This window comes from Sabethes cyaneus, chromosome 2 (genome assembly GCF_943734655.1).
Source record: "Sabethes cyaneus chromosome 2, idSabCyanKW18_F2, whole genome shotgun sequence".
NCBI lineage: Eukaryota > Metazoa > Arthropoda > Insecta > Diptera > Culicidae > Sabethes > Sabethes cyaneus.
Window position 1 is genome coordinate 173,325,745 of NC_071354.1, and position 22,393 is coordinate 173,348,137.

Here is a 22,393-nt window from a genome sequence, read left to right on the forward strand (position 1 = left end):
AGAAAGCAGGGAAGTAAGAAAACATAGAAAACAAAAAAGTCAGTAAACAGACCATCAGGAAAGTCAGAAAACAGAGATAAGAGAGAAACCAAAAGTCAGGGAAGTCAGAAAACAGTATTGATAAAAAAGAGAATAAAAATGATAAATAATATTGAGGAGAACTTATAAAAAAATTAAATTGAAAAGATTAAATAAATCAGTAATAAACGACATAGAAATTTCATCAGCTATATGTCTAAGACGCGTGATATTGTAACGTCGATATTTGTGCTATTTGCGTAATCTGAAACTACTTGAGTCTGTCGGAAGCCATTATTCAATAAACAGAAAACTCACGATAGTTTAATTAGATAATCAAAAACAGAAGAGTGTAGTCAATGCATTATTTAATCTAACAATTAAAGTCAACTAGTGTCACTGTGCAAAAGACTGGCTTCGAAGACTTGCAATTGTTGTAACTTGTCATGAGTTTCATTGACCTCACCATACTTTCTAGACTCTATTAAACAACGTTGAATAGCACTGCTCAAGTAAATAGTTCTTTTATCATAGATCCCAGAAGCTACAACGAAGAATATCACTCGATCAAATCTAACCATGTACGTAATCATTGTTGAACAGTTTCTATTACCAGGAACGATTGGCTGCTGTTCTGCCTGGGCTAAACTGGAGATATCCAGTTGAACCAGGTCCCGTTGCTTCGAAACGGTCGGTCAGTGCAGTGCGACTTAAATACCCCCTAAGGTATGCTTTCTCATTCCACGTCTGCCACAAAGCAGGATCATTGCCGGGCAATCATATTCGAGCTGGGTGCTCACCTTCGTTCGTGTATAATCACAGGTAAAATACCAAATGATCAAACCAGCACACGCACGACGATATCCACATCTTATCTGGTGATAAACGATCCTTAGCTCAGATTTTCTCCGAGGATGGCCATGTTCACAGTAGGACGCCTCGACTGACGGCAAGCCGGAGAAGAGGACCCATCAACAGCGGCTACGGGCTTCAGTCAACCGGGTACGACTTTAAAGCCGCCCCGTCGCCGTCGACAATCTTTCACAGTCACCAAAGCTAATACCGGCCGATGGCGACGACGAAGAGACGATACCGTAATGAGTGGTAATTACGGTGAAATTATTTATTCAGCAAATATTTATTGTGCATATCCATTGCGAGAGTTATGCAAATTTATTATCGTGCGTTGTCTGCCGTTTTGGCTTGCCGCTGCTAATGTCCGGGACCCGTGATGCTTGTTGCATTTGTGCAATGAGAAGCTCAAATTTCCTCTCTGGCAATATTGAAGGCAGAATGCGGGAATCAACTGAATCTTTCAATTGACAGCTATTTTTCCATTACCGCAACCTCATACGTTCGGAGTAAATTAATTAAATGAAGTAGTTTTATTAATTGTATTCAATTTCCCTGAGAACTGTAATCAATGTGCGAATATTGGCAGTAGCTTACGTTCCTGTTGGCAGCATCCGACGCCGAAGACAGGTTATGCAAGATTGTTGCACGATCAGCTAATTGAATGTTTCAATGTGCCTACTGCAAGAATCAAATCGGACTTTGGAGGATGCTTCAGCGACACATGCTGTACCACAGCATCACACATAGCCTAATGAGGCTCAAATTGGTCAAAAATAATACTATAGAATTTGGAACTTTGATTGATTCATGACAAAAACTTATTACAAAAAAATTTTACATAAAAAGGTACAGATTAATCAATTAAGAAAAAACAAAGTTTTCAAGCTTTTAATTTTTGAGCTCAAACCAACCGCTTTGATCACTGTACGAAACTTCGTCGGCAGTTTGGTGTAAAGTACGATCCAAAGCCATTCCCAAAACGGGTTCGCTCACGGCTTAGGTGAAGAGCCGTGCATTTAAGCGGCTTGAGCTCACAAGATGGTCTCTCCCACCGCTGCCAATGGCTCGCCTCACTCGAAAAGGCTTAGCCTTCGCAAATGGCGCACAGTAAATTGCATTGACAGGAAGGGGCGCAGACAGAAGTCGTGACTAATTATGAAAAATTATTTCATTGCAAAATTAGCCGGTAGGTGCGCGCAACCTGTTTGATCAAGTAAGTTTATTTGTGTTTGAAAATATGTTGGCTTGAGTCCATGTGCTGTTTAGTTATAATTCACAATTACCTTTGTTTTGTTTGTAATTTATATCAATTTTGTTGAGTTGTTGTTCCAGTTATTATTGCATAGCACGTCCTATTTAACCAGTGCCCATCCATGACGACACGCTCATGATATGACTATGGGCGATCCATCCTTGAGAAAAGTACCAGCGGGTATGTAATATAGCAAAACTCATTCAAATATTGTTAGCTGAGCTCGGTTAGTGTTTCCGTTTTCACTGTCAACATAAAGCTCGCCACAGGAAAATAAAACATTTCCGTATGCGCGGATCACTGGAAACAACGACGACAGCAACAACAGTAATAACGAACAATTTTAACAAAAACTCGATTGCATGCATTTCACCGCTTCCAGTAACGCATTCCGAATGTAGGGCGTCGTTTATCAGATACGGGATTAGCGCAGTGCATCATATTGTGGATGCGATGTTTTTTCCAGGGATTAGTCATTTTGTTTAGTTGCTGATTCGTCCGTATTGTGTGATAGTTTATGTTTCGCGGTATCGGCGTCAGTTTTGTGAAATTTGAAATTACCTTCCTGCTGTGCAAAAGCTGCATATCATGCAGAATGCAGTATTTTCATTATCGTTCTGATTTTTCTTTCAATATTGCGTTTGGATTTAGAATGAAACAATATGCATCCGCGGAGCGGATATCGAATACAAACAGCTTCAGGCTAGGAAATCATTTCCGCAATTGCTCCCCTGAATAAAGATTTGAGTTTATCGAGTTTTACCACTCTTCTAAAATGGCGATATATGACGCCACATGACAGACAGGATTAATTTATTCATGAAACGCATGATTTAAAAGCCTACAGTACAGAAGAGAAAATGATTTCTCTGGTGCTCGGAAACCTTCATACATTCTACCGAACTCATTATTGGTGAGCTAAACTTTAATATTTCTACTTTCACGATTATATCTTTTGGGGTACATTCAAATCCTATACCGCTGATGTGTCTTCTCCTGACACAACACCGCATTTGTAAATGAAAAGCGACAGTTTGGTGATTTTCCCCAACCAGCTATTTCAACAGAACCAACAACGGTATTTTGGCGTGTGCTCTTCCTTGTCGTCGCGTCGCACAGTGGGACGGATTAAAAAGAATACGGACATCGATATTTGTGACGAAACTACTAAAGATATCACCTTCATGTCTTCTGCAAAGTTTCTTCGCTTTATAAGAGATTTTTTATGGCATTGGAAAATTTGGGATTAAGGGGATAACACAACAGATAGAAAAAATAACTTTTTAGTTTTAAGCTTAACGTCTTCGATTGGTAAGAAATATTTGTAGATATTATTATTTTAAGCAACTTCACTGAAGGAAGAAAGTGGCTATCTCTTAAGGGAAAAAAGGTACGGAGCGAATCCTGCGGGTACCCTCTTAATATTGGTATTTTTCATATAGCTCTTTTATTTCAACTCTTATAAACATTAAATGTTCTGCAAAGTTGTAGACAATGCTAATTTGCATATTTTTGTAAAATATTTGGAAACTCTACAATTGCTGGTTTTCAAGTTGTTGAATTTTTTTGCTTTTTTATTGCAAACTTTAAGGGGATGTATCTTGAGTAGTAGCAGAATGTAGCAGATGACTTATAATGTTTTTGCAACATCCACTCTTTATGTATAAGAGCATGTATAAATGACAGTGGGATCTCATGGGCCAAATGAGTAAACTGCATTTAAGTTTATCAGTTTTACAGCACAAAAGAACGTTTAAAGTCGTACAAATCTCATGTTACTTTAAATTAGCTGATTTCTTTTACTAAACATGTCTTACATATACATAAACATAAAAATAAATTAAGGCACGAATGCCATAACTAGAGTGAAAGTAAAGTAAAGCCTAGATGCTATTTTCGAAACTTGGCACTTTGTTCTTTATTACGACAGACTTCACAGCCAGTAGGAATTCAGGACAATTGTAGGGATAGTGCTGCGATTCTATCGCAGCATCTCTCAGTCAAGATTCGAACAGGTGACAACTGGCTTGTTAGGTACATATTATTCACTTCGATTCTCTAACAGGTAACATCGAAAAAAACGTACGTTCTAGCTAATGACTTTTTTCCACGATTCCCATGTCTCCAGCGGTATATCTAAATGTTTTTTAAAAATCAATGTATTACAAAATTTAAATAAAGCATATGAACAATTTACAAAAATGTTGAGGTCGATTAATTTGTTCTAAATGATGTTTTCTCTAAAAGTAAAAATGACGGAATAATCTTTTTACAATTCTCATGAATTCTTGGTTTTGAAAGATGATAACTCTCGAACTCATGGTCAGAATGTTGTAATCTTGTTTCCAACATGTCAAGAAGTCTACTCTAAACAAACTTTTTATATTGTTCGTTCAAAACAAATTTCATAAGTTGCTCTAAGGATCTAGGTCAGCAGGCGGTCTTTCTCGTTGGAGGGTTAAATCTTCAAAACCGAAAAACTTAAATGCAGTTTACTCATTTGGCCCATGAGATCCCACTGTCATTTATACATGCTCTTATACATAAAGAGTGGATGTTGAAAAAACATTATAAGTCAGCTGCTACATTCTGCTACTACTCAAGAAACATCCCCTTAAAGTTTGCAATGAAAAAAGCAAAAAATTAAAAAACTTGAAAACCGGCAATTTTAGAGTTTCCACATATTTTACAAAAATATGCAAATTAGTATTATCTACAACTTTGCAGAACATTTCATGTTTATAAGAGTTGAAATAAAAGAGCTATGTGAAAAATACCAATATTAAGGGGGTACCCGCTAGTTTCGCTCCGCAACTTTTTTCCCTTAAGAGATAGCCACTTTCTTTCTTCAGCAAAGTTGCTCAAGACAATATTACCTACAAATGTTTCTCACCAATCGAAGACGGTAAGCTTGAAACTAAAAAGTTATATTTTCTATCTGTTGTGTTATCCCCTTAATCCCAAATTTTACAATACTATTATAAAGTTCTCATAAATCGAAGAAACATTGCAGAAGACAGTAAGTTGATATCTTTGGTAGTTTCGTCGCATATATCGATGTCCGTCTTCTTTTGAATCCGTCCCACTGTGCGTCGTCGTGTCAACTAACGACGACGACAACGACGACGACGACGACGACAACGATGATGGAGCAGAATTTAATCCAGGCAGGCATTAGTGTAATCATCGAAGCCATTAAATCAAAATAAAAGACAATAAATTTGAATTCAGTTTCCTGTGAGTCGCAGCCACATGAAAAGCAGATCCCATCGCAGCGCTTCTTATCGCATTTATTTTTCGAGCTATACGAGCCGCAGGGCAAAAGGTTTTTCCTCATTCACTTTTCGTCTTAAGAGCTAACCCATTCGCCGGGATAACGGGGAGTACAAATCTCCAAGGAAGCACACTGTCGCTCACTGCGGGAAAACTTTATTGACTTATCCTGTGATTACTAAATAAGGGACAAATGTTAGTAGGTAGCTTAATGGATATATTAGCATTTTTGCGAAATGGAAATAATCCGATCATTTCCAATAGCTATATAACTCCAATCAGTTTGTTCCACTTGGAAACTCATCTGATTTTTTCGGTAGCTGGGAGAGTTGATCCGGTGTACATTCACTTCTGCACCTAAATTGATTATTTATTGAATCACGGTTATTTTTTTTAAATAACTCTTGAGAGTACTATATTGTCCGCTAAGTGATATTTATCTTTTATTTAATTATAGGCATCTTATTCGTCTTTAACCAAAACCAGGCGCCCGACAGAACGCCATATTGACGCGATAAGAATCGCAGTTCACTCCTTGCGTAGCGATGCTTCATACACAGATATTTGTGCACGTATAAATTTGGGACGTATAAAAAAACATTCGCAAAATTATATTCTAGGATGCTAGGATGGTAAATGGCTGGATAATGCGCGCCGTCAGAACCTCGAAGTCTATTTTATATATACAGCTATAAAATAGACTCTGTGGAGGTACTTAACCTCTTATCCAGCAACGCCTATCCCTACCTCCTCGTGGTACCATCCAGAATACGTTCCCTAGTAGAAATCGAATAATCAGTGGAAACTAGAATTGTACACGGACAGGAAACGAGACCCTCATACGAATGCTGAGTGTAAAAACTCCGCCTGCAAATGACGGATCACTGTAGAAGCATGTTCGAATGAACTTGAAACTACTGAGAACCAGAGCAGAGGGTCCAAAGCCCCTGAAAAGAGGATGGTTCTAATGACTGTTATCCATGGTTATTACGTAAACACCTGAATGGATTAACCCTTTCGAGGTAAGACGCTGGTCTAATAAGCCAGTCGTCGTATGTTCGAATCTCGGCTGGGAGAGGCTGTTAGAGTCAATAGGATCGTAGCACTGACCCCGCACTGTCCTGTATTCTAACAGCTGGTTGCGAAGTCTGTCGTATAAAAAACAGAAGGTCAAATTTCGATAACGGAATTAGCACCCAGGCTTTTGAATAAACCCTTAATCCAAGGTGTCCCGTGCTGAGGGGGTTTGAATGGTGGTGGGGTTTTTTTTTAAATACTCAGCCGCTAACGGAACCTATTCAGTGCCAGGGCGCCCTTCACAGAAATCTGCTCTTACCGCATCTTGAGGGGCTCTGATGTGGCAGACTTTTCTTTCCCCTCAACTCGTGGGACTTCAAAAAATTCGAAATTTTTAGGCACCGGCCGCCTTACAGTGCCGGAACTAATGGAGTCGGAATACTCCATCACGCGCAAAAAATCGGACGTTGGAAGTAGAACTGGAGGGAAACTTTAATCTCGACAGCGACTCGCTGTATGGAGTACTTTCAGTCTCCTCATTGATCCTGAGTTCGTCGAAAGGGAGTGTGGAGTGCCGAATGGACAAACTTCCTGATCCGGCAACGCGGCTCTCCAGTGCACAGAAAAGGCGGCACAAGCTGTATCTCAGCAAGGGAAATACACAAATAGAGGCCTAGTAAGCGCAACCTCTCTTGCAGAGCAAGGGGCAGCAGTCGACGGAAACTGTGTTACCGTACACCAGCGCAAAAGGTCCAAGAACAAATCGACCTAGATTGCGTAAAAACAAAAGGCCTTCTGCGTCCAAACCCCAAACAAAGGTTTCGGATAGTAAGATGGCGGTAGCCTCCAGCATCGCACTCATGTCAAGCGATTATCCATCCACTATACTTACCGCGGATCAGCTGACAGCTATTCGCTACAAAATCTTGAACCGCATAGCGGAACAAGATTTTCCAGTCATACGGCCAAAGTTCAGAATCTGCCAGCTCGTTTGTGTCGACGAGGAGACAGTATGATGTTTGGAGACTACGGTACCAACCCTCAAGCCATGGGATGAAGTGCTACAAACATACACTATGAATGACCTCCCGAGGCCCCTTGTGTTCATGGGGTATTTTCCGAGTAGCTTGGTTACCTCGAGCGAGAGCACTCTCCGTCTGCTCCAAAATCAGAACGACGGCTTCTCTACAACTGTGGCGACTACTTCGTCGTAGCGTGACAGGGAACAACGTTGATGTGGCATTGAGGATAAACCCTCTGTCCGCCAATCTAATTGTCAAGCAGGGCTTCATGCTGAACTATATGTTCGGCAAGGCACGCATGCGACAGGTTGGCCGAGGAGCGGCCAACTGCCGACTCGGGAATTCTGTACCAGGAGCAGCGACTGTATGTGTGAGGCAACCTCAAGAGGAAGTTTCGCAACCGCCTGCCCCAGGCGCGTCGGCGACTATTGCGAAGGTTTGCACGGTTCCCCGCAAGGGGGAACTGCATCAACCGCCAACACCTCGCACAACCCAGAATACACCGAGAAGTACCGGTCGTGATTCGGTCTCCAGTTAACTGCAGCCACCGAAGCCCTCGGATTTAGAGAAGCAGCTCAAGTAGCAATGAAGGTTTTATTACACTCTTATGATGGTTTTTATGACCAAAATTTGTCATAAATACCATAATAACAGTGTTATAAAACTCAGAATGTTACTTGGGAGGCCAATCAACAAGCCGTTCACGCCACTGACCGCCGTCCACCAGTTTCCGAGTCTAACGACTCTACCAAGGACGGTATACTTCAAGCATAGAGAGCAGCCTTCACTGCGTGCAAGTGAACCTTCATCACGCCAAGGGCGCTTGCAATGTTCTTAGTTGGAGGTTCCAGCAGCTAACAGCTGCCTTCATTCAAGAACCATGGGTTCACGGCACGAGAATTCTTGGCCTGGGAAATTACAGTACGTTAATCTACTGCAACACGGAGTCCAACCTGACGACTACAATTGTGTTAACCAAGGAAATAAAGTTTTCTCCCATTACAGAAATTATACAATGCGATGCCGTTGCCGTCAAACTGGAAGCGCCAACGACTACGGAGAATCAGGACCTGGTCGAGGCGTCTGCATACTTCCCGGGTGATAAGGACGGCATACCGCCATCCGAGGTTGCTGCGCTCGTGTAGTACTGCAGGGCCATCAACGTGCCGGCTGCGATGCCAACGCCCAGCGCACGGTGTGGGGCAGCACGGATGTAAACAATAGGGTTGAATACCCACTTGAATACTTAACTGCCAACAATGTCAATGTATGCAATGTACGGAACATCCCCACTTTTGTTGATGCTATCAGAGATGAGGACCAAGACCTCACTTGGTGCAGCACTTGTATAGCTGAGAAGGTCAATAACTGGCATGTCTCTGACGAATCTAGTTTATTACACCATAAGCATATTTTTAATATTGTGTAAAACTCTCTCAGAAGAGAATAATACAGAAACCCGAAGGAGACCAACTGGGGACTCGTTCAGGGAACCTCTGGGCACTTCTCGGAACTTCTGTCATATTAATATACGCACACCAGCTGAGCTGGACGTTGCAACCGATTACCTACAAAGTAGGATCATTAATGCTATTACCGCAAACTATCCGTAAATCACGCAGAAAGTCTGCCCTGACGTCCTCCGGTGAAATGGAACGCTCAGTTACCTCCGTCGGGAAGCTAGGCATCTATTCAACAAGGCCAAGATCACGTCCAACTAGGAGGCGTACAGCCTCCTCTTACCAAATACAACGCGGAACTTCGTAAGGCCAAAAGAAAGCCCAGAGTCAAGTTTTGGGAGAGCATCCAGACTCCGCCTGTGCTTGCGCGACTCCAGAAAACGTTAACCAAGGACCCTAAGAATGGCCTAGGGCAATTGGAAAAAGAGGACGGCAGTCTCACTGTTACTACGAGGGAAACGTTGGAAGTTCTTATGAACACGCATTTCCCCGGTTTGACAATGACTACTGGAAGCGACGTCGACGGGCAGCAGCAATATAGTCATCACGCAGTGTGTCTAACGACTCGGTTCTACTTGCACGCCGCTTGTTTACGGAGGCTTCTTCTCATTTTCTTACAAAATGTGGGCGAGATTACTTACTTACTTTAGTGGGAACAGTCTGTTACCGATCCTGCGCCGAACGAATTATGGTCCTCCAGTACCATCGGTCCTGGGCTGCCGTTCTCCAATTCCCATGAACACCAGCTGAACGTGCATCGTCTTCGACAGCACACACCCACCGGATGCGGGGTCTGCCTCGGAGTCTACGGCCCCATCCTGGTTCTCTGCTGAAAATAGTTTTGGCTACTCTTTCATCAGGCATTCTGGCACCGTGTCCAGCTCACCGCAGCCTGCCACATTGCACTACCTATGCACTATATCAGCATATTTGTATACTTGGTAAAGCTCGTGATTCATGCGCCTGCGCCACGCTCCATTTTCCATTTTGCCACCAAGTATAGATGCAGAATTTTACGCTCAAAAACACCAAGCACTCGCCGATCAGCTTCCTTTAGCGTCCATGATTCGTGTCCGTAAAAGTCCACCAGGAGGATTAGTGTTCTGTAGAGCGCCAGTTTTGTGCGAAGTTGCAAACTACGGGACTTCAGCTGGCTACGTAATCCGTAGAAAGCCCGATTCGCGGCTGCAACTCGTCGTTTCACTTCGCGGCTTACATCGTTGTCACATGTCACGAGTGTACCAAGGTATATAAATTCCTTCACTACTTCATATCGATCCCCATCTAACTCCACCTCGGCACCAACACCACTTGGGCTCCCACCTTCCCTACCAGCAACCATGTACTTCGTTTTGGCGGTGTTAATGGTAAGTGCCAATCTCTCCGCTTCCCTTTTGAAAAGTCTGAAGGCCTCTTCCACTGCTCTACGATTGCTTCCGATGATATCGACGTCATCCGCAAACCCAGAAGCATGTGAGGTTTCGTGATGATAGTTCCATTCCTTTTCACGTTTGCACTTCGTAATGTGCACCTTCCAAGGCAATGTTGAATAGCAGGTTAGGGAGTGCATCCCCTTGCTTCAGTCCATCCAACGTCAGGAAAGCAGCTGAGGTCTCACACGCTATTTTAACGCATGATTTGGATCCGTCCAGCGTCGCACGAATCAGCGTAACTAGTTTCGTCGGAAAACTATGTTCTAGCATTATCTGCCACCGCTCATTTCGTTTAACTGAATCGTACGCCGCTTTAAAGTCCACAAACAGATGGTGTGTCTGCAAGTTGTACTCCCGGAACTTGTCCTAGCAACTAACGCAGGATAAACATCTGATCCGTCATGGAGCGACCCTCACGAAAACCAGCTTGGTACTCGCCGACGAAGGACTCCGCTCTGCAGAACAGGATACGGGAAAGCACCTTGTAGGCAGAATTGAGCAATGTAATTCCTCGATAGTTTTTACACTCCAGCCGATGTCCCTTTTTGAAAATTGGGCAAATGAGGCCATCCAACCACTCCTCCGGCATTTGTTCTTCCTCCCAGATCCTGACAATGATCCGGTGGATTGCTTCGTACAGCTGTTCGCTCCCCGATTTTAGAAGTTCAGCCGGGATACCGTCCTTCCCAGCAGCCTTACCGTTTTTCAGCTCACTGATTGCCTTCTTAACCTCCTCCTGTGTTGGTGGCTCCACAGCTTGTTCATCGCTTACAATTCCTATCCTGTCCCTGCTGATCTCCGCATTTACCTCTCCATTCAACAGTGTCTGGAAGTGCTCCTTCCACCTGGCTGCTACCGCCGTTTTGACGGTAAGCAGGTTGCCAGCACTATCATTGCGCATCACAGGCATGGCAAAATTCCTGCATCTCACCGTTTTATAGAAACTCCGTGTATCGCTGCTGGCGTATCGCTCCTCTGCGCCGGCGAGAACGTGCTCCTCGTACTCGCGTTTCTTTAGACGATGGATTCTTTTTTCCGCAGCTCTAGTCTCTCTGTACCTCTCTCTGTTTTGACGCGTTGCCGCAGTGAGCATGCGACACTTGGCCTGGTTCTTTTCATCTGTCACTCGCTGGCATTCAGCATCAAACCAGCTGTTACGCTGTCTTCCACGCGTCGTGCCTACCACCTCTCTCGCAGCTGTTTCCATGGCACCATGGCTGTTCCTCCACAGCCTATTTATATCTTCTCCTTCTACTTGCTGTTCTGCGATTCGTTTGTCAAGCTTCCTGGCGTACTCCACTGCTACGCTGTCTGCCGTTAACCGCTGGATGTTGAAACGCAGTGTCCTCTCAGTGCGAGCTTTCGCCGTGTTCGACTGCCTTGCGCGAATCTTACTCACTACGAGATAGTGGTCAGAGTCGATGTTTAGTCCCCGAACAGACCGTACATCGATAACATCCGAAAAGTATCGACCGTCAAACAAGACATGATCGATCTGAGAGCTAGAGTCTCCATTTGGATGCCTTCAGATGTGTTTCCGAATATTCAAACGTGGAAAGTAGGTGCTACAGATGGCCATTCCTCTGGCCGCGGCAAAATTTATGAGCCTCAGACCGTTATTATTGGTTGACAGATGAAGGCTATGTCTTTTATTGACTGGACGGAAGAATTCCTCCCTCCCGATCTGCGCATTTGCATCTCCGATGATGATTTTCACGTCGTCTTTTGGGTACTCTCCATAAGTCTTCTCAAGCCTGTTGTAAAACTCGTCCTTAGCATCATCGGATTTATCATTTGTCGGTGCGTATAAGTTGATTAGGCTGTAGTTGAAGAATTTGCCCTTAATCCTCAACACGCATATACGGTCATCTACAGGCCTCCACCGGATAACTCGTTGCTTTTATTTTCCTTTCCCCCTGTTTACACTACGCAACCGACTCCATGTTCTGCTTTTTTACCGCCACTGTAGTTGTAGTAGATGTGGTACTTGAGAGAAGTGCCTGCAATAGGGTCTACTGCACGGAACTCCCTTTCTCCAGAATTTGGCCACCGAACTTCCTGAATAGCAGCGATCTCCACTCCGAGTTGATGCAGCTCTCGAGCAAGCAAGCCAGCCCGTGCCGGTTCATGGAGAGTTCGGACATTCCAGGTTCAAGTTTACAATTCTTGTCCCTTGCCGTGTCCTATACCGATTGTTCCGTCCTGAATTTCTTTCTTCGTTATTCGTGGTAATAGAGTTTTCGGTATACTACCTCATCGGGGTCGCGTTACGTACATCCCGCTGATGGTTCTGCCATCTTAGATATAGCTTGCGGGATACAGCATTTCATATTCAGCCTCCCGTTTCGAGACAGACGCTGTGTGAGCCGCCCCTCGCCTGGAGAACAGGCGCTCTAGTTCGCATTTCCTAGCTAAGCTGCTTCAGTAAGTACATGAAGCATTTCCGGGTAAGGCCATCGACCGTCATCATTTGACGTAGATCTGCGTGGAGGCCCTAGGTGGCAGCTTGAGAGAGCCAGTGCTATGTTTGACGCTCCTTCCAGGTAATTCTCTCCATTTCATACCCCAACTGTATCATATATTGCTCTGAAATCCACGAAAATATTCGCTTTTTAAATGTTGAACCATATACTTTTTGCCGAGATTTCTGCGGCAGTTCCTAGAAGTGTACAACGCGCTCCCGAAATGCTTCTTGTTTCGACGCCATTTTAAACAAAACTGGACAGGTATAAACAAAACAAACATAATTGATAAAAAGAGGAGAAACAAAGCTAACACAAATATACTCTCATTTCTCTCTGAGCTCGTTTGTTGCTGAGTATAAGAGTCTCGAAAAAATTCCAAAATTTTAGTTGTCACCAGCGATGTCAGATCTACGAATTTTTGGGCATGCTTAAATTTGGGACCCACACTTTTACTCGAGATTACAGAGCTATGAAATGGGGAAGGCAAATGAGGAGCGTCCCATATAGCTCTAGCCATCCTAAGCCCCTACCTAGAGCCTCCACGCGGCCATACCTGGTAATGCTCTACTGAGCAGCCATGCTGGTTGGTTCCCGGCTGCCTGATCTCAAAGCCGCGGTTTTGGGCAGACGACGAAGTTACATGGCCTTGCTAATAGGTAAGCCTAATATAAGTTATTTTAATTATTATTTTTTTTGTTTTAGCTTATGAAGCATCTCCTGCTATATAGTAAAAATTTTGGCCAAAACGAGTTTGAATACTGCACATGGATACCAGAAGAAAAAATTAAATTAATTATTAGAACCACTTATGGCATCTCAAAGGACGCAACTCTATTTCATTCGAAGGACTGCTGGTGAGATTGTTCTATTTTTGCCCATATATACCACATTTCATCTTAATATCATATTATTATTAGTATTATTATTGATATCATAGGGGAATTGTGTATAACGCGACCCCCCCTGGCCAATGTGCCCCCCCCCTTCGTTTTTCGCTAAACAAGCAAAATCAAAATGCAAACCCCCCAGGTACCATAGTATTTGATGGAACTAGCCTACTATGCAAGTATGACAGTTGTCACATGCTGTAAAAACAAAACAAAAATAAATTTGTTTTTGAGCAGCTTCCGATGTAACTTTTGGCGTCATTTCCATAAGCTATTTTCTTGTCAAAATCTGTAAATAACCGGTTGTTGCGATTCGATTGCGTAAAGTGAACTTCAAAAAGACATCTCTGCCAAAAATAACGGTATGAAACGCTTGATTTGCTTTAGCATTTAATATTTTTCAAATAAGTAAAAGCAGGCCAATATGCCCCACTTGCGGTGGTGCAATTTGCCCCCTTGAAAATGTGGCTATGAATATAGGTAAACAGATCCAAATTAAAGTCAATTGCCATTATTTAGTCAATTAGTATTGTAGAGTAACCGTGGTGGGAATAATTTATTACTAACGTCCAAATTCTAGGTAATTCAACTACCCGGTACAAAATGCCACAGCTGCAGTATAATGTGCAGAAAAGAAAAAGTGCACCAGAAGGCCGAAACTAGGTTTATTTTATATAAAATAACGATATTTTGCAAAACAAAGGAAATAGTTTTACTTTCTACAAAACAGAGTTGGTCTGTCACTGGTAGAAATACTCAAATTACCGCATTGGGCATATTAAACCGCAGGTGCGGCATTTTACCCCGCGCAGACGAGAAACACAACATTTAGGTGCTTTTATTAAATAATTCCTAGCATGTTTATTCCACAATACTAAATTAAATAAACAATTGCAATTGGTTGTCAGCTTAAATACCAACATATACTCGTAGTTGTCATGTTAATTTGGGAAGCATAACAGAGATATATCCATTTATTCTTGTTACCGTTCGTAACATTTGTATATATGTTGTCAATAATTGGTATGATTTGTCATCGACTTCGTTAAATAGTCTCCGGAGTACTAAATACGGCCATTTCAAATATACACCAAACAAATAGGGTTAAATATTAAGCACACATTACACTAAACACGAAAAGCAATAAAATAACCGGTTCAGATTCAGTTCAGTGGGTGGTCGAGAAAAGGAAGTAAAAGGAAGCAGTAAAAGAGATAGCAATAGAGGAACACAGCAAGGACAGACTCTTCGGTGGAGATCATTTCTAACCAACCATCGAGCGAATAACATCGAAACGAACAAGTGGACGTGAAATTAGAAGTACATAGTTTAAAATAGTTGTAGTACAGATAGAACAAAAATTAAAAGTTTAAAATAAGAAGAAAGTCGAATCAGGTAAATGCAGAGCGGAAACGTGAAGCTGGAAATCTTATATCGGGAAATTCTGGTTACAAAATGAGTATCCCATTTCTCAAATAGGACCCGTTTAGAGAGGCTGAGACCAACGATTCCCGGCTTTGGGACCACGTGAGACTCGTCAGGGTTACGAATGACCATAGTCTCGTCTAGAGGGAAGCTGAATTAACCACGGCAACTACCGTTGGGAAAGCTGTGAGGAGTTAAGAACATCCGTTTGTCGTCCACCACGTGGCACATTCCGCCGTCCACGATTCGCCGGCCGCCGTCGTTTAGAACTCGTTGGCTAGCTGATCCCGTTCTCCGAGTCGACGCCGCAGTGTACGCTTAAATCGCACCGGTGTACCGGAAATCTCTACTGGCCATCATACCGCGTGCCGGAAATCTTCATTGGCCATCATACCGCAGACATAATCCACCTGGGTGGATTGAGGGTCGCTGAGTCCAGTAACAGCCTGCCGCAGTTCACCGAACCGATAGCATCTCCCCCGGAAAGTTAAAGTGCCGCTGCATCATGCGACGAGAACCAAATTCCTCATTATCCTACCGGTAAGGTTACAACGTCGACCACCCACACTAACTCTTACATACACACACAGAGCTTTGTACACGTTAGGGGAATTAAAAGGCAAGAATTATAATCAGCAGGTTTTTTCAGATTTGCACACATATCACAGTCCTGATTAGCGTAGTAAGCCAGAGCCGACCTTGAGCCAGAAGAGTTTCACGCTCGTGCTCGGGTGTGAAAAGAGGTCGTGAGCACCCACCCCAGACGGTCCCCAGTGGTTCGACCAGGGACCAGGGGTATAGTAGGTGGAACCCCTCTGGTTCCGCCAGTAACATTCTTAGGGGGGGGGGCACATTATACACAATTCCCCTACATGTGGAAGGCTGGATGATGGAGTGGATTGCCAACCTGAATTCTTAAGGTCTGAACCCAAGCAGCACACTTTTCGCACTTATGGTTGCTTAAACTTATTTATGACTGAAATTGGTCATAAATCGGTTGCCACAACTGATTTGTAACAACTGTGCTACTAGGGAAGCAAATATGGCACTACTCAATTCTCACATACAAATCATCACGTGGATTAAAGTTGGTACAGCGAAATTGATTATTACATGGAAGGATTCTAATGCTGGAAGGTGACACTTATAACTCGGGAATGCGCACAAGTGCCTCTGCTTGTGGGTCCGTCCAATCCCTTTTGGCTCTTCTGTAACAGCATTAGTGTAAAATTCATTTGATAATCAAATTTGGATCTACTGTAATTCTACCTACATATACTGGCAAGTCCTTGAAGTGATGGTGGCTTTCCCCTACTATTACTACCCTACTACTACACTCTTTTATTCGAGATCTGAGAATTATTCAATCTAAACATGTGCATAATATGAAGATTATATGAAGTATGCGTTGTTTGAAGTCTGCTGCTCTATTTTAGACTCACAGAAATTGAGAAAATTGAAGGGTCCCAAATTTAAGCAAGCACAAAAAGCCGTAGATCTGACATCGCTGGTTATCACCCGTTACACTCAGCATTCGCACGAGTGCCTCCTCGCCTGTCAGTATCCGACCTCAGTTTCCACCAGGGTTGATTACCCGATCCCGCTTAAGTTGCTCATATTCCGGCTGGTACCACGAGGAGGCAGAAATAGGAGTTGCTGAATAACAGGCTAAGGACCACCATGGGATCTACTTTATGCGTGCAGGTACGCGAAGCACCAGCATTCCGCGTTATCCAACCGTTCATCGCCATTTCGATAGATGAAAGTATTTTTAAAACGAAAAACAAAAGTGAATTTTGCAGAAATCTCACCAGTTATGACAAATTAAAGACCAGGCAGAAATTAAACGAAAAGAAGCAATAAGAAGCGCCTAAAGTCGCAATCTCGCTAGCCCAGGTCATGGCTTGTTTGAATTTTATATTGAGCCGAAGGAACCAATGGATACAACGTGGAGGGAAAAGTAAAAGATCACATTTTCTCTCATACTTGAATAAATATTGGATAAAGCGATCGACTTATAACAAGATGCAAATTACTGATTTCTAACTGATATCATATTACAACCTTTTATCATTTTTGATATTGACTTATACTGGTCAAGTTAATTTGTAAAAATTAATTTAGCCAGGTCTATTTAAATCAATACGAACGCTTGCTTCGGATCGGATAATCAGTTCCGAAAGACGAAGATTGCGAGTACTATAGCAAAATTCCACCTAAAGTACTGGTATGCTGAGTAATTATTGATACACATTCGTACATTCTACTTACCTTTGCATTATTTTGTCCCCGGTGTTACCCACCATGCAAGCCCACCAGATGGTTCCTCGTGCCTAATGGTAGCCCATCGTTTTCACAACTATTCAACACGTAATATCACGTAGCAGAGCAACCTGATGCTCATCGTCCTAAACGAAAATGGCAACAATGACGGTGACAACGACGACGACGACGACGACGATGACAACGAGACGGTGGCATCGCTTGCTATCAAGAAAGAAAATGAGATTGATGGAGTTGACACCATCAAATGGGACACCTACACCAAACCAAAAATCCTAGCTTCCGAACGAAGATACGACGAGGAAAAAAAACCAGCATCGATGCCGCCCGCCGGCAGTCAACCTTCCATTCAGCAGCGGAAGACGAAATATATCGAGATTTGAATTATTCAAAATGACACGATAGCTCGTCCGATACAAATAGGTGAGCCTGAAGGTGAAAAAAATACCTCACACCAGGCGTCATCGTCATCACCTGGTGTCTAGGTTTGGTTGGAAAAGGCACTAAAAGTGACTAGGATCCTTTGCAACGGAGTGAATCATTTCGGCTAGGTGGTTGGTAAGTTGGTAAGATAGAGCTCAAAGATTTATAACTTTCCCAAACGAAAGTGATTTATCTAGTGGTGCTTTAAGAAAAGACTTTCCTTAAAAATGTGAAGATTTATACGAGACAATCGAAAAGGAATAAAATTCGAGCGGAAGCATATTTTTAAACCGGCACGTGTCATCATTGTGTAGATAATATAACATCAAATCGAAGTGTTTGAACGAGCAGACTTTTCTAACTGATAATGTTTCAGTTTATACACTTTTATTGATTCATTTTTCTTAACATAATTTGAAACATTTTGATTTCGTTCACCCTCAAACAATTTCACACGTTAAATTTAATATTAACTAGTGTCTTGTCGGTGTCAAGTGGGGTATTTGAGTTTAGCTTAAAGATCAATAACACGTTTCATCTCCATCCTTTGCTATTCTTTCGTATCCATCTGCTATCAGTAGGCACGCATGCCATATCGATAACACGTCACACTTAGCTACGTTGTCTCATCATGATTCTTTATTTTTTCTATTATAGTGTCTTGGTTTCAACAGCTGGTGAAATACACGCTTCGATATATGTATACTAAAGTGGGATTTTTTCCTCTGGCTTGTCACTATTTATTGTTTTCCATTTTGAATGTGATAAATCAATCACTTAGTGTAGTTTATTGTATTTAAACGTGCCTGTTTAGATGCTTTGAGTATAATTTGTTACAAATTTTCGATTATATCTTGTTCAAGTGTGCTGCTTTCTGCTTGCAATTAGTTCAAATATCGAACTTATTCCTACACTAAATACGGTTTCTACAAAATATTTTCTTGGAAATTTTAAAAATCATGATTTAAGTTTTCTAATAAAACAAACCATACAAACAGTGAGTGGATGAAATTGTGCCTGGTAGAAAGGGATATGTGGTTTATTAAGTAACATTTCACAAGGATACACTGGAAGACTAATTCCGTACTCGGTTCTAACAGAAATGTTACAATTCCTTCTTGATACGTCAGTAATGATGTTGGGACCGAGCTTTTGGGGTCGCAAAACAACTCACCGCTAAAAAGGATTTTTTCTATAGAAACGCTATTCTATAGATTTAAACAGTTATGGGTTGCAGGATCGTTCCACTAGTTGCAGTAACAAAACATGCATCCTCTAATACGGTTTCACTCCAGCAAAAGCTGTGGGACTGGGAATTGTTGGAAAACATCACGAACGGTATGAATTTTCCGGTTCAAATGAGCACGTTTGTGCAAGGAAGTGAACGTGACCTTCATACAATAGCCAGCAGAATGCGCTGCCTAACGATTGAACACCATTTTCTCTTCAAGTGACTTCATCTAGGACGCTGCATCAGTTTTAACGCGTACCTATAATCCGAAAGGAGCGCTGATTAACATTTCAAAGTAGATGAACACATTAATTTCCGCATTCAACATGCTACTCTGACTCTTTTGCAGTGCGCTAAATTCAGTTTCGAAATCTTTCCAAACTACCGGATACCGTTTCGTATGCACAAACAAAATCGAACACCGAGCATTTTGTAAATGTTTCCAAAGGCAGGGAATGGCTTATCGAAGCGGAATCAGTTCAGCAATCGCCATCGACCGTAGTGCGGGCTATTGATATAAGCTGGCCACGTTGCCACATGAAAAAAACAGCAGCACAGAACTGCACCACCACCGTACCGCTTAAAAGCGAATATTTATTCTGTCCTATAGGATAGGACAACCTGGAGTGCGGCCAATTCAGGCGAAGCTTACGACCGGTCCAGCTCGAAACTTCACGCTCACTATATAAATATCCAAAAGGTATTTGATTTAAAAACTCGGTGTTCGATTTAAATAAATGGTGCGAACGTGACCCGTCCGATTCGAGTTAAACTGGCGTTCGAGTTAAACGCCCGCTGCATAAGAAACCGAAAAGGGTTTAAATCTGGATACGGACGCTTAAATAAGCTCGGGATTAGCCGACTGAACAGAAAAACCAATTCCAACTTACGTCTATACTATCCTGTAATGCTACCATAAAATGAAAACATTTTGATTGGGTTTGTTTACGCTTTTGATATCACACTATTCTACATCGGCTAAAGGACCGAATCCATGAACGTATCGTCATAGAAGATACTTCCTGTACACACCTATTATGTTGGTAATAAACTGAATCAATGAATAGTACTGTTCGATACTGTTTCCGTCGCTTAAGCTCTTACTGTATAGTTTTGTATATATGCTTCATAAATATCGCTATTATATTAGTCACTAGTGTCAATCACCTCGTTTTCTGTCTCGTTTCAAATGGTATTTGGTTTAGCTGATTTGAATTAGACACCCAGTTTAATGCTTCATTAAACTCCTTTGAATTAGCTACATAGAAAGTTTTTTTTTCTCCTAGATGCACTAGTAGCAATAGTAGATACGATTACTCAAAATCTACAGTTCACAGCAAGAAGATTTTTGTTTTTTTTTGTCAGTGTGTCCTTTTGGTTCGTGGTAAATACATTTACTCGTAAATTGGAATGCACAAGAAACTGGAAATTAAATGCTAGCATTCGTCTACGTTCCGCTCGGAATAACGCTCGTTTGACCCTGTTTGAGGGAAATACATGTTTGTTTTTTTGGGTAAATTTACGCCTTGCAGTTGCTCTCATCTTACTGACTATTGACTTCCATGTTGATCTTCCATCCTATGTTTGGTTTCTCAAGAAAGGATGTACTTTACGGATCTGCAAAAAATCGAAAAAGAGGCAAAAGTTAAACGTACGATTCAATTAACAATAACGATAATTTTCCCACTCTTTTACTCCAGCAAAGCTTTCAGAAAGATAGATATTTATTGTATGTGAAGCTGTGAAAAGTAATTTATCAACTAAATATAACACCTATCGTAAATCACAGACTGAAATTCGTGACAGTGTCAAGTTTCTACCTTCAGCTGTAAGTCAATCTGCGTCAAGTTTTTTCCTTAATTCTATTTAGGTGCTGAACGTCACAATCTAAACAATATCAGCTCAAGTTCTAATAATCAAAGTGAACTTTTTCCAATACGGTCAAGCATTCTGAGATGGAATTATATCGTGTCAGCTTTTGTGTGCTTTCGTCTCAACGGGGCTATGCTTGCTACGTGCAAGCTTCATTCCCATGGTCGGTGTCGGACGGCTGATGCGGTGGTGGTCTTCTATGGTTGACGGCCTCTTTCTACCTGAGGAACTGCGGCAAACATCAGCACCAACGCTCGCTACCAACAACGTGCGTGGGTGCAGACGGTATGATGTTTCACGTAATGCTCATTGAACTAGAAATTGAAAGCGATCGTTATTGGCCAAGAATGTTCGTTCGTGCTTATTCTTGCGTGTAAATTGTCCTAAATTTGGGAGGGTATTTTTGTACACGTTTAATTTGCACTGACTGCTACCAATCAACCGCCAAATGTTTGGTTTAATAAAACTTCACAAATAGTGATAGAGAATTAAACACTATTTCATTAAAAAGAAATTTGAAAGGAAAATAAAGTGTTACTTTAGGATGGAAATCAAAGAATTTATTTTACAAATTGTTGAATTCAATACAACCGTGCACGATATTGACTTTTTACTTAGCAGTCTACTTCAACAATTCAAACGAACCTGGGCTGAAAGAAATAGGTGTCTCGGCTTCCGATACTCGGAATACTTCTTAGCTGTTGAATCTGGGCTTCGATTTCCTCGTTCCCTTTTCATTTAATCGACAGGATTTGAAACAAAGTGAAAAAACTCGAATCAAATATGTTTCGCCGTAAGGATCGACAAGACACATTGAAATCGTAGTATTTTCCGAATGGTGTGTGTGTATGTGTGTACGGTCTGTGGGTGAGAATAAGAGAAGTAAATATTTACACAGATTTGGCCATCATTTTCCTGGTCGGCCTATGATGGTCGGTGGCCCGTAAAAAGTTGTTAGCTTTACAATTTTCTTTGCCATAACAAAGGACGTGTCAATTTACAGAGAAACTGCCAACGTGACTACTTTCTGGTGACTTTCGATTAAATCAAAGGACTCTAACTATCATTGTTCGTTATCAGAATCATGTGAGCCGTTCCGAATTATGGTCGTCTATTGACCATTTTTGTCAAAAATGAGATATTTGCAAAAATCGCATCTTTTTGCATAGATGTACTACCGTTCTGATTCAAACTTCGAACACTTAAGCTATGCTGAAACTTTCTTCAAAGAAAAATGTTCGAAAACATCTTTATTCTACCCTCATAAATGGTTTAAAAGCATGACAATTTAATAATTTTCGTGTAAAATTTAAAAAATGAGGATAAAATGTTAATTTACATTGAAAAACACTAAAAAACTGCTGTTCGGTTTTGATTCAAACTTCGAACACTTTCATGGTCGACATTCAAAGCTCGAATATTTCAGTCTCAGACATCGAACACTTGTATTACTTTGAAAAGTATTAATGTTTTTAGT

The 22,393-nt window shown here is 41.8% G+C and overlaps 1 protein-coding gene across 4 annotated transcripts in view; it reads right to left on the reverse strand.

Moving 5' to 3' along the window:
- Positions 1-18,203: 18,203 nt before the first annotated feature.
- Positions 18,204-22,393, reverse strand: part of LOC128733674 (uncharacterized) — a 174,246-nt gene continuing 170,056 nt past the window's right edge. For all 4 annotated transcript variants that reach the window (XM_053827426.1, XM_053827422.1, XM_053827425.1 and 1 more), the window contains one exon: positions 18,204-20,661. The gene's annotated coding sequence lies outside the window, so the exon portion shown is untranslated. The remainder of the gene's footprint in view (positions 20,662-22,393) is intronic.